The 15,159-nt window shown below is 40.2% G+C and overlaps 1 protein-coding gene across 1 annotated transcript in view; it reads right to left on the reverse strand.

Annotated features, from left to right (window-relative positions):
• shoc2 (SHOC2 leucine rich repeat scaffold protein) overlaps positions 1 to 15,159 on the reverse strand; it is a 135,154-nt gene that overhangs the window by 86,202 nt on the left and 33,793 nt on the right. The gene's annotated exons all lie outside the window — the stretch shown is intronic.

The following is a 15,159-nucleotide window of genomic DNA, read 5'->3' on the forward strand; positions in this document are numbered from 1 at the left end:
TCTTCAGTTCCCTCACTGCAGTGTCTGAACTACATCTTGATCATCTAAGTGCTTTTCAACAAAGTAATCAAAGACTTGTTTAAGAGGTTCTTGTTGTCTCTAAACAAGTCTAACCAACAGCACTCATGCCTAACCTTTGACAACTCCACCTCATCGACTGATATTCTTAGCATCAGTATCGCACTTGACTTCAAAGGAACACCAAGCTCCCTTTAAGAAAATAGTTTCCTGTTTGGTCCCAAGCCCTATGTCAAGTCTCGCGAAAACCGGTCAGTTCAAAGACTTAAATCTTCTTCTAGATACTGAACGGTTCTTCCAACATCTCTTTTGCATTGTTGGAAAGCATGCAAGCTAGTACTTTCCAGGCTACTCCTCATTCACATGCAGCCACCAACTGCTCCATTCCAACTCTTCCATTCCAACTTATCACATTTCTGATAAAATCGATAAAATTATCCATATTCCTTTGAATGTCTCACATTTCTTCTAAACTCCCAAGTGAGTCATTCTATGCTCTTTGCCCTCCCTACACTCTTACTGTATTGAAATGAAGACACATCTTCCTTACCTTAAATCATTATTTTCCAATCTCAAAATGTGAAACTCTAATTCTTGCAACAATAATCTTAAAATATGATGCACCAGACGGAAATCACTGTACTTGGCACTGTTCTAAATCGCTAAAATAACCTACATGTTTTGCTTGAATACATAACTAACTTGAAACAATTCAACAGTCAGTATCCAGGCTGTGTTTTGTAAGAATCTTCATGCAAAAATGAAAATAATTAACTAAGCTTGCTGTGAATAGAAACATTACAACACACTGTTTCCTTTCTTCTACCATTGTCATGTTCTTAAAACCCAAACTTGGCATTATGCACTCAACTTCCCGATTTACCTAGTCACATTCTTTTCAACCCTGGCAATGTCCTGCACTAAGGATTTTGGCCCTTTGCCTTGAATTTTCAAATTAAAAAAAGAAATCTGCTCTGCACTAGTTTGTACAGCTTTTTCTTTTTGGAGAGTTTACACTCAAGTCACATGTACAGTTTTACAATACTGAAATCAGACACACTCCTCTTTCTCAGCAAAAGGATTTCACATATTTGCTTGAAGGGCACTTGTGCAATAAATTCTCCTTCCAAACACACTATGCCCCTATATAGTCACGGCCAACAGCGACTGCTAAGTATCTTATGAACTTCTGTGCCATTTGCTCATTTTCTTTTAAAAAGATCTTAAAATCACTTACACTGAAACAGACAGTAGTGTGAAACAAGTTAACTGATATGATGTTCCCTTCACCACGATGAGGTATAAGCCATGGTCAAACTATAATAAAATAATGGTTCTGTACCATACTTTTAGATGAAGAGTTCAATTATTTCACAAAACTTGTAGTTTAAAGCCACTCCACATCCCAACTCTCTGCTCACAGTTTCTCCCAATTTCTCCCTTCATTAGTGATCTTAAATTTATGTCCTCTGGTTACGGATTCACCAAACTGTAGAAATAGATTATATTTACTTATCAAAGCCTCTTAACTGTGAACACCTCTTATCAAATCGCGTCTTAGCCTTTGCTGTTCTAATGAAAACAACAGCCCCAATTTCTCCCGTCTTTCCTCAGAATTTAAACCTCACTTCCCTTATTCTGGAATTAAGAAAGGTAAGAGTCACAAGGCAGATTAACTTCAGAGAGGGGGAAGAAATAGCTCCTAGGTTTGATAAAGTGAGCTGCTTTTTAACTTTACAACTTTAACTTGTGGGTTGAACACAGACCAGACCTCCAAAACATCAAGTTGATCCACTATTTACCACCACCACCAACCTGCCTGGCTGTAGCCATTCAGGCCATAAAAAGGCACCAATTACAAAAATTGGTCTTACCTAAACCTATTTAAACAAGTCAAACTGACCTATTATTTTAATTACTTGTCCACAGACGCTCATCATAAACTGCTTTCTGCTGACAGGATTTCAAAACTATAAAAATAATGACTATGGATTTCTGGCTCTGTCACTGGCCAGCTGATTCTTACTATGTATCTAAAACAAGTTTGAAGAACTCTGGAATTTTATGTCGTATTCTGTGTCAACATTTTCATAATGAGACAGAACAGGCAAAAAACCTATACACAGACAATGCAGGACAAAATGATGGAAAGGTTTAACTTTCAATGGATGTCTATTCCATGAACTGTATTGACTTAAAATATCATTTTCCGAACAAATTTTCTTTTCCACCAGCAAAACCAATTGAAGATGGGAGCAGTAAAGCCACAAATACAACATTGTCAAAATGCTAAACCGGATAGAATACAGCATATTGCATAGGTACTTTTCAATGCTTATTCTTGCCAATAGATTTATTTTTGTACTTCCTGTACAGATAGATGAAGTAAAGTTCATCAACACATTACACAGATTAGTGATTGAAGGCTGAAGCTTTCTGGCCAATTATATACACACACACACACACACACACACACACACACACAGAGTTGGGTGATCTCAGATGTGCCTGCTACAGGGGTACGACACTTTGCCCATTTCCCTGGGTTGGTGGATGATGAAGTCAGCTGGGACTCCTACCAGTTCACCAATCACTGCTGCTTGGAAATGCTCTCCTAATTGTTATCCAGCAATACATACTCGCAGTATGAATGTATGGAAATTAAGAACAATAAGTGGGCTCAGGTGCAATGTTGCACACTTCCAACAGCCTGGACACAAACTGTTCAGATTACCAAGATGAAAAGGCCCAAACGCACTATCCAAGGAACAGTACTCCAAAGTTTCAAAGCTTTCCAGAGATGAACAAAGGAGAAAATTATAAAAGTAGAGCAGCTTTGAAGCAACTTACAGGTTTTCCTCTTTGATAGGATGTAGTACATCAGAAAGAATTAATGCTGTTTCTTTTAAGGCATAGGTTTGTTAAAATAATAAATTTCCAACACCGCATCCTTCAGCAATACCTAGATGCATATTTAATATTTTTTGTCTGGGTCATGTTTATAACAAGTTGGTTTATAATAATTGACATATTTAGTGTAAATACACCTTGCTTCTTGTACAATTCAAACAATGGTGCGCTTTTGAGATAGTTGCAATCCCATTTACTTGATCCCACCATGTCCTGACATAAAACTAGCTTTAAAACCAGATCTTGGGCCAAGTGCTTAGTCAATAGATGTTATCTAATTGCAATCGATGAAAAAAAATCATGGGTTAATTACTTAGAGTCAAAGAGAGATACAGCACTGAAACAGGCCCTTCGGCCCACTGAATCTGTGCCGACCAACAACCACCCATTTATACGAATCCTCCATTGATCCCATATTCCCTACCATATCCCCACCATTCTCCTACCACCTACCTACACTAGGGTCAATTTACAATGGCCAAATTAATTATCAACCTGCAAGTCTTTGGCTGTGGGAGGAAACCGGAGTACCCGGTGGAAATTTACAATGGCCAATTTACCTATCAACCTGCAAGTCTTTGGCTGTGGGAGGAAACCGGAGTACCCAGCGGAAACCCACGCAGTCACAGGGAGAACCTGCAATCTCCACACAGGCAGTACCCAGAACCGAACCCAGGTCGCTGGAGCTGTGAGGCTGTGGTGCTAACCACTGTGCCGCCCACTATATACCCTAACTCCTGCTACTTCTTTTAAATATTTTAAAAGCATACATGCGGAATTCCTCCACATCCTTTGGCTTAACTGGCTTGCTGTTAAGCCAATCATATACATATTAATACTGCACACTCATTTTTCTTACTGATTTATTGACAAATTACAATAAATAAAAGTCAAACTTAATATTTTACTTAAGTAAAAACAAGAAATGCTGGAAACATTCAGCAGGTCCGGCAGCATCTGTGGAGAGAGAAGCAGAGCCAACGCTTCAGGTCAGTGACCCCTCCCCAGAACTGGCAAACATCAGAAATGCAAAACGCTACAAGCAAGCAAAGCTTGAACATAATGTTATATTAAAATTGATTCTGCAACAAAAAGACTAGAAACAATCAAAATTTGTCAGAATAAACCCAAAAAAATTAAACTTGAGTTTTAAATAATAGTGTTACAATTTTATACAAATGAGAATCCTTTTTATCAGATTAGTTAGTTAGTTAGAGATACAGCACTGAAACAGGCCCTTCGGCCCACCGAGTCTGTGCCGACCATCAACCACCCATTTATACTAATCCTACACTAATTCCATATTCCTACCACATCCCCCACCTGTCCCTATATTTTCCCTACCACCTACCTATACTAGGGGCAATTTATAATGGCCAATTTACCTATCAACCTGCAAGTCTTTTGGCATTAATTAACCCTTTCTCATTACAGAATACTAGATTTAAAATAGCCTGTTCTCCCGCCGGTTCCTCACATACTGCTCTAGAAAACCATCCCTAACACACTCCAGAAACTTGTCCTCCACAACATTAGTGCTCATTAGGTTTCCCCAATCTATATGCAGATTGAATTCACTCAATTATTGTATTACGCATGCTACATGCTTCTCTAATCTCCTGATTAATAACATGCCCAACACTACCACTACTGTTTGGCGGCCTATAAACAACTCCTACTAATGTTTGCTGCCCTTGCTGTTTCTTAGCTTCACCCAAACAGGTTCCACATTTTGTTCTTCCAATCGGAGATTCTCCCTTATTAATGTACTGACCCCATCCCTTATTAGTGCAACACCACCTCGTTTTCCTCTTTGCCTGTCCTCCCTAAATGTTGAATATCCTTGAATATTCAGTTCCCAGTCTTAGTCAAGTTGTAGCCACATTTCCGTAATGGCAATTAGATCATACCCATTTACCTCTACTCGTGCCTTTAAATCAGCTACCTTGCGAATGCTGCGTACATTCAGGTAGAGTGCCCTTAAACTTGTCTTTTTGACATTATTCTGCATTCTAAAGCCAAGTTGATACTTGCCTTTGTTTTGCCTGCCTTCTAATTTCGCTTGCTACTTTTCTACTTCCTGTTACCAGCTTTACTTCCTTCCAATTTGAGTTACCCCTCAGGTGCCCATCTCCCTGACAAGCTAGTTTAAACCCTCCCCAAGAGCACTAGCAAATCTCCCTGCAAGGATATTATTAGTCCAGTCCTGTTAAGGTGTAGCTTGTCCATCTTGTACAGGTTCCATCTGCCCCAGACCCGGTCCCAATGCCTCAAATCTGATGCGCACACGCGCCCCCGCCCCCCGCCCCCCACAACACCAATTCTCCAGCCATGTGTTCAATCGATCAATCCTCCTATTCCTATGCTCACTAGCATGTGGCACTGGGAGTAATCCTGAGATTACTGCTCTTAAGGTCCTGCTTTTTAAATTTTCTTCCTAACTCCCCAAAATCTGCTTTCAGGACCTCATACCCCTTCCTACCTAGGTCACTGGTACCAATGTGGACCACGGCCTCTGGCTGTTCATCCTCCCCCCTCAGGGTGCTCTGAAGACACTCCGTGACATCTTGAACCTGGCACCAGGGAGGCAATACACCATCCTGGAGTCATGTTTACTGCCGCAGAAATAGCTGTCTGATCCCAACTATCGAATCCCCTATCACTATTGCTCCTCTGCTCTTCTTCCTCCCATCCTGTGCAGCTGAGCCACCCATGGTGCCACAGACTTTGCTCTGGCCGCACTCCCTTGAGGAACCATCTCCCTCACCAGTTTCCAAAATGGAAAACTGATTAACAAGCAAGATAGACTCATGGGATTCCTGCACTATCTGCCTGGCAATCACCCACCCCTCTCTGCCTGCGTGCTCCTAATGTTCGTTGTGACCACCTCCATAAATGTGCTATCCACATAGTCCTCGGCCTTGCGGATGCATAATAGAGACTCCAGCCGCCTCTCAAGTTCCAAAACCTGGAGCTCAAACTTCTGCAGCCAGTGACCCTTGCTGCAGATGTGTTCATCTAGGACACAAGGTGTGTCCATGATTTCCAACATACCACAGGATGTACATTCCACTTGGCTGAGCTGACCTGCTATGCTGCAACTTTAAAAACTGTTACAATAATAACATCAGTTATTCACCAATCAGCTTCTTCCCCGTATCATAGAAAGAGCCAGGTACTGGAGGATGAAAAAGGAGCACCTCCCTCCTACACTCTACACTCAAAGCAGCACTGAGAAAGCCCTACTTCTATACTTTTTGAAAAACAACTGATTCAAGCTTCTGAAAACCAGTTTAAGCCAGCTACATAAATAACTAGTTGCAGCTGCTCCCAGAGAGCTTGTACACCCCAGTTTTAAGGCTGGAATAAAACTTAACTCTTAGCTCAAGGAGTAATGTTTAGTTAATTGCTAAATTGGAGGAAAAAAACTGGACTTTAGATATAAATTAACCCTTAAAACTCCTTTTCACCAGACTCAGCAGCTCTCAAACGACTGAAGGTACTGGATACTACAAAGGCTATGGACCCTGACAATATTCTGGCAATAGTACTGAGGGCCTGTGCTCCAGAACTTGCCGCGCCCCTATCCAAGCTGTTCCAGTACAGCTACAACACCGGCATTTACCAGGCAATGTGGAAATTTTTTTTATTTCCAAAATATACTTTATTCATAAAAATCTGTAAAAAATACATTACAAAACAGTTCTAAACAGCACCAAGTCAAAAAATACAAACAGTGCAAAGGAGGTCAGTTTCCTTCAATACAGGAGTGAGTTGCCTCACAATCCTTCCATTTCATTTTTCATGCCATATACATTTTTACAGCAAACGAAACTTTTCTCGATACAGTTCGAGGGTTTTCCATGGATCCAGCCCCTCAGTTCAGCTTGGTGGGGGGACCTTACACAGTGGTCTTTCCTCATTGAGCCTTTTCAGAGGCTGCCCCAAGCTTTAATGCATCCCTCAGCTTGTAGTCCTGGATCTTGGAATGTGCCAATCTGCAACATTCGGTCGTGGACAACTCTTTGTGCTGGAAGACCAGCACGTTTTGGGCAGACCAAAGGGTGTCTTTCACCGAAATTCACCTCCAGCATATACAGTACAAATCAAAGAGGACAACTAAAATATCAAATCAAATAAAGATCAAGCAAAACAAGGGTCAGAAATTTGGACTCAAAATTATGTTCTGGGGACCCAAATACTCTCCCGATCTCAAATAGCATCTGCCAGAACCATACTGAGCAACTGAAATAAAACCTTCAGCAGCTTTTAGGGACAAGCACCAGCTCACAAGCCATTTTTTTAAAAATTAGAATAGCCAACTCTGGAAATGGATATCCAGGTAAAAATGGTCTGGGCTTTATAGATATAACTATTATGCAAGATGGTCTATATTTGTCAGTATTAAAAGAAAAGGTTAATTTTCCAATCAGTACAGCCATTTATTTAATTAATTGAACTGTATCGAGGTCAAATATGTTTACAGCTCAAAATTATGGACACATTATACCAATAAATTTTAATAGTTGCAAAAAAAGTAATGTTGATTTGCAGGCAAAATTGGAGAGAAATTTTCTTTGTAGAATTTTATTTAGATCCCTAACCGTGCTGATGCATTCAAAGGCCGATTCCTATTTTTGGCAAATGGTACAATAAATTAGTGTGTAGCATAGCTTTCCTCGTTTTAATTTAAAAGCGTTATCTTGGCCACAGTAAAGGGCACATGTATAGATGCTATTGCATAAATTGATCCATATCACCATTCGAGTTTCAGTAAGAAATCCAACAGCACAGCTTGTCACATTCCAGATGTGATATAAAAAGATAGCACAGTGCTGCAAACATAGATGCTGCTACTTATACCATCCCAGAAGCAAAAATAGATGCACTTCAGATGACTTGAGCCCAAATCGGTTAAGAGGTTGTGCAGTTTGGCATTAGGATTTTTCCTGCCCTCGCCCACAGTCCACTGACAGCACTGTTTGTATCTTAACAGATTGTTTGTTTTCACTCCCGAGGTACAAATCCCACTGGATAGGTTCTTTCATGCATAAAACAAACAGCTCCCCTTTACTATATACTCAGCTCCACAGACAGCAGACTGACCCGAGTGGTGGGTGCGTGGAATGCGCTGCCAGCGGTGGTAGTAGAAGCAGATACATTAGGGACATTTAAGCGACTCTTGGATAGGTACATGGATGATAGTAGAATGAAGGGTAGGTAGGTAGTTTGATCTTAGAATAGGTTAAAGGTTCGGCACAACATCGTGGGCCAAAGGGCCTGTACTGTGCTGTACTGTTCTATGTTCTATGTTCTATATGCAACTGCCACAAATTTTAGAAGTGTACCATGTTGATCACCTTTTCCACAGATTACATTTGTTCAATTTTGCAGCCATACTTGCTGTAGACAGTCTCACATTTTGGGAGTTCAATGCATTCTTTTAAACTTAAAAATCAGCTCACAAGATACACACAAGTAATTCAACCTAGTTTTGGAACAATTAAATTTAATCTTGAAAAAAAGTCTGCAACTTGACACAAGGGACTTGCCATAGAAGTAATGGAAACTCCAACTAATGAATTCTGCAGAAAATCCGCATCTTATAGATTTTCCTTGCCTCGTATCTCCAGTAAAAGGTACGAATCAGAATTAAGCCATTCTCCAACTGCTTGGTAATGAGAAAGATTATATGGTCTTAACATCTTATGTAGGATGCTGTCTTTATAAAAAGAGAGCAGTTTTATCTTCTGTTGTCTGAATAATCAGCCACATAAATCAGTTAATGAACCTATACATCATATCTGCTTCATTCTGCCTAGCCAAGACATACAATTCAGCATTATAAATCAACCCAATACGCTGCAGTAGTCAAATCAAATGCATGACAATATTACACAGCCAGACCGGAGCAAAATCAACTTGTTGCTCAGTTCCCTGGAGAACGAAATGTCAGTGGCAAAACCCAACAATTATCCTGCCTTCCCTTTCACATACGGCAGAGGAATGAAGAGTATTCATAAATTTGCCCAATACAAAATATTCTGTAAAGTTTCTTCAAAAAATATCCGCAACTACTTCTGTACTTTTGGGGGAAGAAAAACATGATCCAAGCAAATCCTTCCCTCATAACTACATACATTACTTCACATCAGTTTTTATAAAAATGTAGGTGGGTAGGAGAAAAAAGGACAAGAGAGAGAGGAAGAAAAAAAGGGAAAGGAAAGAACTTGTGCCTTTAATGACTGCTCAGCCAGCTGAGTACTATTCTGAACAGCAGTCACACCGAAAAAGAAATAAAAGCAAAATACAGCGGATGCTGGAAATCAAATAAAAACAAAATTTTGGAAATACTCAGTAACGCTGACAGCTTCATGGAGAGAAGCCGAGTTAACATTTCAGGTCGGTGCCCTTTCATCAGAACAGAAAAGAAATGTAACACATTTCATGTTAATGAGTTTCGAGCCAGCATGTCAATTATGTAAATCTAAGGTTTAGGGTACTTTAAATAAACTCAATTTCTAACGTCAAGTACATAATAGGAGATTTTCACAATGCCACTTAACCAAATACAAACAATGGAAAACCAGCAAAATAAAAGGTGATTTTGACAGGGAGATGAGAATATTACACTTCCTAAGTACTTTATTTGCTGTGAAGCATTTTATGACGAGCACAATATTAATTCAAGTTCTTTCTCTTTATAGTAATTAGTGCTATCCCTAGGATTTCAGTAAACTGTAATAATGAGTACACGCTCTTGAAAAATAGCCAGCAAGTTATAAATTTTTTCCTTCTAAACTTAGATTGTACCTGGAGACCATTTAGAGTTATATAACACTAGAATGAAGGAATGGTACTAACAGAAGCAATATGTGGCAATGAATTAAGAGTTTCACACAAGAAACATATCGCATAATGTTAAAAGCTCATTGAATTAAGTGTCATTTTTAAAGCCAATAGACTAAATATACCTACTGGCAAATATAACCTGTGCTTTTCCAACACAAGTTAAATAATTCTGCTATGGCATGAACTGTTGGCTATTCATTATTCTCTATGAATTGCATACGGTTTCCTTATCGATGGGATAAATTCTGTATTAAAATCATGCAACGTTTGAGAGCTGGGAAGGCTATAAGAAAAAAATTAGCAGTTCAGGAAAAAAAAAGCTGTGGATATTGCTTTCATAGTTAAACCCAAAACTGCAAGAAAGAAAAATTAAGTTGAGCTATCATGACCGATCTCATACTGATCAGATAAAGACTGCAAGGGTTTGGATGTGTTAAGCCTTGCAAGCAATAGTTCAAGTGCAACTGGTGCAACCACAAAGATATAAATCAGCATTCTCACTCGCGTGTTTAATGCTGGCTGAAAAGTTTGGCGCTAATGAAAAATCATAGTAGATTTACAATTACAATCATTGCGTTAAGTTTTATTACTTTTGTAATAAGCTTTAAGCTTATGAAGAGATCACCTGAATTCTAGAATTACATTTAGCACATGTGAATGCACATTCCAAGTTATAGTTATAAAACTTCATCGGTGATTGGTTGGTGCACTGAATTAGCATTCTGCACTTTCAGCTCTGCAACATAGGCTGACATTCAGCTAAACCTGATGGAATAAAGAATCTCTCCTCTAGGCCCAGTCACAGTCCTATGCCAAATGAGTTTTGTACAAGCTATCTTCTAATGGGTGCAAGACCACAGTAGAAGCTTGCCATGAATTCAATCTCATTTTGCCACAAGAAAATCCGATGTGGAAAATGGAACAAAGCACACTGGCCCAGTAGGGAGTGCTTGAGATTGTGGATCATAACAGCATTTACAGAACACTTCAAAACTTCCCAAAGCACTTTGTGCAACAAAATATTTTCGAAGTTGCTTAAACTAATTAACTATTTAATCTCTCCTATGCATGGTAATGGCTGAGGAAAGACACAAAGAACTCTTTTTACAATAAAGGGGTCACGTCTTTCACATTCTTTTGAACTACTAGAATAGATGCAACACAGTTCAATCCCTCTTTAGAAGGATGGCACCTCCAAGAATACAGCACTCACCCAAAATCTCACTGAAAGGTTGACCTAGATTATGGGCTCAAAGTCTGACTCGAGTCTCAAACCCTTAACGTTTTGACTAACTGAAGTCAGCCTTGCACACTTTTTAGTTAGAGCAAACTTTACTATATAGTCCATGCTATATGCATATACCCAATCTGAGCATTCACGTTCAACATTAAGCATTCCTAACCTGAGAGAAAAGTATGCTATTCCCAAGCATGGACATTCCCTAGAAGTACAAAATACCATAAACAAATATTCAAGAGAGACTTTCCATGGCCCACTCAGTATTTTACAAATTTTTAAAAGCTAGTGTCAATTCGATTTCCTTTCAAAATGCAGACCAGTTTTCTAAATGAAGTCAACCTCTCCTGAAATCACTGGACTTCTCAATATCACTTTAAAACCAGTCTTCAAGGATCACTTTTTAAATACAAAGTAATCTGCATCAATAACACTTGAAACCAGTTTTAAAATAGGATCAACATTATATCTCTTTTCAGCACAACACAACATTTTTTTTTTAAACAGGAGGAATGATTCAAATATAACAGTAGTTAAACATTTAAAGTGGTAAATAATTCACTTTCAATAGGAATCAGATAGGTCTTATAGAGGTACTACAACTTTAAACATTATCCCATTTTCTGATCATTAGTTAGGAAAATTACCAATACGAAAAAGAATGCTCTGCATTTTTCACTTCAAAAACACCAACATCCTTTAGTGCTATCTACGCTTTGCATGGGTGCTTCAGTTATTTATAAATTAATGGCCAGGCATTTATGCATTCAATGTTATTGGAAAAGAATATGCTTGGCACATTAGAGCAGCTAAAGGTCATTACCACAGAGCTTAAACTTTCCCAACATTCTTCAAAGCTTAGACCACCCACAGGCATTCAGACTGCACCAGCCAGGCAGGGGACAGCAAACAATCCACAATCACGGCCAATAGTTTATATTATTTTCAGTTTCAAACTGGCACGCAGATTTTCATTTGTGTTTTAAGTTTTTCTAAAATACACTGTATGCTTATAATCTTATGTCCTTCACAAAAAAAGAGCTACTCCAACATGATGAGACATTCTTAAGAATTTTAAGTGCTTTGACAGATCAGAAGAAAATCACCTTTGATGTTGTAACCTTTAAAGGCTATCATTCTACCCAAGCCTTGGTCCTTTTTTTTTAAACAGGATTTTGCTGCTATGTGTCAATATTTAGCAATCAATAATTCTCTTTTACTTAATAAAATATTCAAACAACTAATTGCCAATTTGCTCAGGAAATGTAAATATCAGTGTAGTAGACAGACATTGAAGTGCTCTGGCACTTTAACTCATGCATGACAAAGCATTTTGTGGAAGCACTGAACGGCGAGGAGAATAGCACCGCAGCCTCACATCTCCAGCGACCCGGGTTCGGTTCTGGGTACTGCCTGTGCGGAGTTTGCAAGTTCTCCCTGTGACCATGTGGATTTCCTTCGGGTGCTCCGGTTTCCTCCCACATGCCAAAGACTTGCAGGTTGATAGGTAAATTGGCCAGCGTAAAAAATAAAATTGCCCCTAGTGTAGGTAGGTGGTAGGAGAATTGAGAGAAGGTGGGGATGTGAGAGGGAAAAATGGGATTTACGTAGGATGAGTATAAATGGGTGGTTGATGGTCGGCGCGGACTCGGCGGGCCAAAGGGCCTGCTTCGGTGCTGTATCTTTCTATGACTCTAATAGTGTAGAACTTCAAATAGGACATAGACAAGTTGTGGAATGGGCAGACAGGTGGCAGATGAAGTTCAATGCAGAGAATTGTGAAGTGATTCATTTTGGTAGGAAGAACATGGAGAGACAATATAGAATAAAGGGTACAATTCTAAAGGGGGTACAGGAGCAGAGGGACCTAGGTATATGTGTGAATAAGTTATTGAAGGTGGAAGGACAAATTGAGAGCGCGTTTAATAAAGCATACAGTATCCTGGGCTTTATTAATAGGGGCATAGCGTACAAGAGCAAGGAAGTTAGGTTGAACTTGTATAGAATATTAGTTCGGCCTCAGCTGGAGTATTGCAACCAGTTCTAGGCGCTGCACGTTAGTAAAGACACAGGGCATTGGAGAGAGTACAGAGAAGATTCACGAGACTGGTTCCAGGGACGAGGATCTTCAGTTATGAAGACAAACTGAAGAAATGAAGAGAGGTGATTTGATAGAGGTATTCAATATTATGAGGGGTCTGGACAGAGTAGATAGAGAGAAACTGTTCCCACTCGTGAAAGGATCGAGAACGAGAGGGCACAGATTTAAAGTATTTGGTACAAGAAGCAAAAGCGACATGAGGAAAACCTTCACACTGAGTGGTTAAGGTCTGGAATGCACGCCTGAGAACTTGGTGGAGGCAAGTTCAACTGAAGCATTCAAAAGGGAATTAGACAGTTTTATGAGAAGGAAGAATGTGCAGGGTTATGGCGAGAAGGCAGGGAAATGGAACTGAGGGAAATGCTCTTTCAGAGAGCCAGTGTGGACATGACAGGCCGAATGGCCGCCTTCTGCACAGTAATGATTCTGTGAGGAGTAACAAATGTGATAGAAAGAGGAAAATAATTTCTAGGTCATCATTTTGATCAGCAGAGCCTTTTAAAGCACAGTATGTTGTTAGAGGTCAGGGAAGACCACCAACCGAAAATTTAAAAGGTCTCTACCTCTGAACAACTTTGCATGTGCAGCTGTGTGCCAGCACTGGCGATCTAAATTACATCCCACAACATAAATGGGGAAATTGAGCACCAGATAATTTCTAAACTCCTATCTTACTGTTTTTTCCTGAACAGTATGCAAGGTTGATACGACTATTAATCAGCTCCAAAACCCATGCAGTTGTCACAAATTATGCAAGATACTGCTTCAAAGCAGTATTATGCATTAAAAAGCAAATTACCTCAAGGGAGAATAGTTCAGCCAAATGGCCTGTTTCTGTGCTGTACAATCTATGCTATTCTAGAATATTTTCCCCTGCACAGTTTTAACAAATTTATTGCATGCAGAGAAGCGGACTGTGCAATGTACCTTAAAGGCACACATCACCACATAACAGCACATAATCCTGCAAAATTAGCATTCAGATTTATATCCAAAAACAAATTACCAAGCTGTCTACAGTTCCCAAACTCTCAACTGATCAATGCAATATGCTATGCCCAAATATTACCAAACATTGAGGTGAGGAGTGAGTGACTGCCCTTGACATCAAGGCAGCATTTGACCGAGTATGGCAGCAAGCAGCCCTAGTAAAACTGGAGTCAATGGGAATCATGAGGAAAACTCTCCGCTGGTTGGAGTCATACCTGGCACTCAGGAAGATGGTTGTGGTTGTTGCAGGTCAATCATCTCAGTCCCAGGACATCACTACAGGAGTTCCTCAGGGCAGTGTCCTAGGCCCAACCATCTTCAGCTGCTTCATCAATGACCTTCCCTCCATCATAAGGCCAGAAGTGGGACTATTCGCTGATGATTGCGCAATGTTCAGCACCATTCATCACTCCCCTTAGATACTGAAGCAGCCCAGGTCCATATGCAGCAAGACATGGACATCATCTAGGCTTGGGTTGATAAGTGGCAAGTAACATTCATGCCACACAAGTGCCAGGCAATGACCATCTCAAACAGGAGAGAATCTGACCATCGCCCCTTGACGTTCAATGGCATTACCATCGCTAAAGCCCCCACTAACATCCCGTGGGTCACGACTGATCAGAAACTGTATTGGACCAGCCACATAAATGCTGCGGCTACAAGAGCAGGTCAGAGGTTGGGAATTCTGCGGCGAATAACTCACCTCCTGTCTCCCCACTGCCTTTCCACCATCTACAAGGCACAAGTCAGATTGTGTGATGGCATACTCTCCACTTGCCCGGATGGGTGCAGCTCCAACAACACTCAAGAAGCTAGACACCAACCAGGACAAAGCAGCCTGCATGAGTGGCACCCCATCCACCACCTTCACCACCAACACGCAGTGGCACCATTGTCTACCATATACAAGATGCACTACAGCGACGCACCAAGGTTCCTTCGACAGCACCATCCAAACCCACGACCTCTACCACCTAAAAGGGCAAGGGCAGATGTATGGAAACACCACCGTCGGCAAGTTCCCCTCCAAGCCACACACTATCCTGAC

This window comes from Heterodontus francisci, chromosome 20 (genome assembly GCF_036365525.1).
Source record: "Heterodontus francisci isolate sHetFra1 chromosome 20, sHetFra1.hap1, whole genome shotgun sequence".
NCBI lineage: Eukaryota > Metazoa > Chordata > Chondrichthyes > Heterodontiformes > Heterodontidae > Heterodontus > Heterodontus francisci.